The 3,474-nt window shown below is 47.9% G+C and overlaps 1 long non-coding RNA gene across 1 annotated transcript; it reads left to right on the forward strand.

Moving 5' to 3' along the window:
- Nucleotides 1-2,278, forward strand: LOC119345450. Its single transcript, XR_005167043.1, has 4 exons — nucleotides 1-25; nucleotides 132-359; nucleotides 964-1,232; nucleotides 1,319-2,278. It is a non-coding gene; the product is annotated as an uncharacterized LOC119345450 (long non-coding RNA).
- Nucleotides 2,279-3,474: the final 1,196 nt, after the last annotated feature.

A 3,474-nucleotide genomic window follows, 5' to 3' on the forward strand; every position in this document is an offset into this window, starting at 1 on the left:
AGTTCTTGATGCAGCCGTTCAACAGGTGCGTAATGTGTTCATGTGTGCTCTTTGTTCTCTGCGTCTGTCGGATTTGGGATGGTAAATCATGGGATCTAAATCTCTCGACCTTGCTGTGGGGCTGTGTGCAGTAGAACCTTGATTGAAGAGGTGACTGACAGTGAGTTGCCAATGGAGCCGGTGCACCACCCTGTGCAGTCACCGCCAGGCGGACAAGTGGGAGGTGCGAGCACTTCAATTGGCGGTGGGCAGATCTGTCCCCCATCAGTGGAAGGACAAGCAAGGAGTGGAGATAAGGCAGATGCTTCAGAAAACTCCGTGGAGCAGATTGATCCAAAAACGCCTGCTTGGACGCGAAGGTATAAAGTATAAACAATGGAATCATTGAATTTTTTAGTAGCAGCTTGAACAGTCTAGTTCGCAGTTAATCTCTAGCCCTGCAAAGATTAAAATGAGCAGCAAAATAGATATGCGCTTTACATTACTGAAATATGATGAAGTACATACTGAATTATAGACAGCAGACTGACGGAATATACTTATCTGGTCTACACTACTGAAGACTACATATGATACTGAATTTTAAGACAGTACACTCATCTTAACATGCAGTTTTGAACAGTCTAGTTCACGGTTAGTCTCTAGCCCTGTAGAAATTAAAATGAGCAAGGAAATAGATATCCGCTTGACATTATTGGAGTATGATGATGTAGAATACTGAATTTTAGAGAGCAGACCGATGAAAAATAGATATGTGGTTGACATTAATGATGGCTGATGAAGTATGTTACTGAATTTTAGACAGTAGACTGACGAAATATGGACTGCTGGAATATGCGTTCGAATATGCAGGGTGTAACCTAATACGGGTTGGTTAGTAGCTGCAAGTAATTCCGATGCTATAGTACTAGTAGCGAGACAATCAGATTGCGGGATGATGTATTATGTTTTGTTTCATTTCAGGGTCAAGATAGGTGCTGCAGCACCAGCCACCAGGGCGTGCCCCATGCCCAGATAGGATGACTGCATTAGAGAAATCAGTCCATTTTTTTGCTGAGGCGCCTAGGGAGAACATTGTACCGAAATTAGGGCACAGTTTCGATACGCTCGGCGAGGCCTATGATTTCTACAATCTGTACTCCTGGGAGAAAGGCTTCGGGATTAGATATGGAAAGAGCAGGCTAAATGTTAACCGGACAAAATGCATGCAGGAGATCGTGTGTGGTTGCGCGGTATGTATCCGTTCAGATGAGACTTTCCAATTTATGCAATTCTGTCTTGGTGTTATCTGACTCTTGGTGCCATGAACTGATTGCAGGGCAAACCAATAGTGGAGAATACTCGGTCATGCCGCTGCGAATGTCCTGCCCTTATCAGATTGCCGCGCTCGAAAGACAATGGGTGGTACATAGCGGAGCACAGAGATCATCACAATCATGCCTTGTCCAACACCTATGGGCAGACGTTGCACTAGCCATCACATAAGCACATCGACGTGTACAACAGGGATCTGGTGAAGCAGCTGTGAGAGAACAATGTGAATCTATCCAAAGTGTACAACATTATTGGTAGTTTCTTTGGGCGGATGGAGAATGTACCATTCACAAAGAGAGCGCTCATGAACTTGTGTGGCAAAATCAGTCGTGACCAGGCAGAGGATGATGTTAGGAAGACAATGGAGGTGTTTCAGGAAATTGGTGCTCAGGATCAGCAGTTCACATACAGGGTACATGCTGACAAGGAGGGGAGGATAAGTAGCCTGATGTCGGCGAACGGAAACAACAGAATTCAGTATACCTTCTTTGGGGATGTAGTTACTTTCGACACCACTTACTGAACTAATCTGTATGATATGCCATTTGAGTTCACAAAATCGGCTGATTGATTTCTGGTGGAGCTGAGGATCTGGGTGGGAGCTCAGCTGGATGGAGAAGGTTATCAAGAGGGAAAAGCGTAGGCAAGAAGCCAGGTAGCTGCAACGGCTGGATACATTTAATGAGGTGGATGGCGGCGTTAGTCCAGAATCTCGCTGGAACCGGCTCAACCCGTGAACGTCTTCCTGGTCCGTGCCTGGGATGGCTAACGGCGTGACCATAATTCACCCCGACTTGTGGGCCACGGGCCATAATAAAAATACAGAATCTCAAAAAGTGGTTAGACCCACACTGCCATGCTCTGCGCATCGCGATAAAGACGTGCGGTACAGATACCGTGATCCTGTGCGCCCGTGCTCACATTAGCACTTTCGAACTCTGTACCTCTTTCTTATTCAGTACATGGGATGTGTAAAGATTACCCCTTTTGCGACATTGCCTACAATGCGGTTATGCCTCTAAGTCGTGCTCCGACACGTGGGAGATATAACCGCATCGTGGGTGTTACACAAGTTCATCCCAATGGCTTATATCTCTACTATTAAAGGAGAATCGAACGTCATGATGGTTCGACCCCCTCCCCCTCGCTATCGATACCCCACGCACACACCCACGTCTTTTCGCTCCCTCATCCCTCCCACTGCTTTTTTCAATTACCCTCGGAAAACCAGCGGCAACTAAACAAGGAACCGACCGATTCACTTTGACCTCCTCTCGTAGACTCGTACATCGATCCTGCATGCAACTTGCGAATTAGCTGGAGCACCAGAAAAACCGCATGTTACCCACGTCCTTCCCCGACCTGGAAGATTATCCCATGTCCCTCACACATCATGAAAGAAAAACAGCCCAAAAGCTCCTCGCGATGGCCCCACGGCCTCGTCCTAATGCTGCTCCGCATCGACGACGCCACGCCACGATTCGCACCGACGTCTCACTAGCCGTGCCCTCCTGGCCTCCCCAACCTCCTCCCCACGCAGTGATACGTCTCCAACGTATCTATAATTTTTGATTGTTCCATGCTATTATATTATCAACCTTGGATATTTTATATGCATCTATATGCTATTTTATATGACTTTTGGGACTAACCTATTAACCCAGAGCCCAGTGCCAGTTTCTGTTTTTTCCTTGTTTAGAGTATCACAGAAAACGAAAACCAAACGGAGTCCAATTGACCTAAAATTTCACGGAGATCATTTTTGGACCAGAAGAAGCCTACGGAGTACCGGAGATGGGCCAGAAGAGTCCCGAGGCCACAACGAGGGTGGGGGGCACGCCCTACCCCCTGGGCGCGCCCCTACCTCGTGGTCGCCTCGGGGACCCCCCTGACTTGTTCCCGACTCCAACACCTCTTATATAACCCAAAACTTTCAGAAAGAAACCTAGATCGGGAGTTCTGCCGCCGCAAGCCTCTGTAGGCACCGAAAACCAATCTAGACCCGTTCCGGCACTCTGCCGGAGGGGGGAATCCCTCTCTGGTGGCCATCTTCATCATCCCGGCGCTCTCCATGACGAGGAGGGAGTAGTTCTCCCTCGGGGCTGAGGGTATGTACCAGTAGCTATGTGTTTGATCTCTCTCTCTCTCTCTCTCTCTCTC

This window comes from Triticum dicoccoides, unplaced genomic scaffold, assembly GCF_002162155.2.
Source record: "Triticum dicoccoides isolate Atlit2015 ecotype Zavitan unplaced genomic scaffold, WEW_v2.0 scaffold238522, whole genome shotgun sequence".
Taxonomy (NCBI): Eukaryota; Viridiplantae; Streptophyta; class Magnoliopsida; order Poales; family Poaceae; genus Triticum; species Triticum dicoccoides.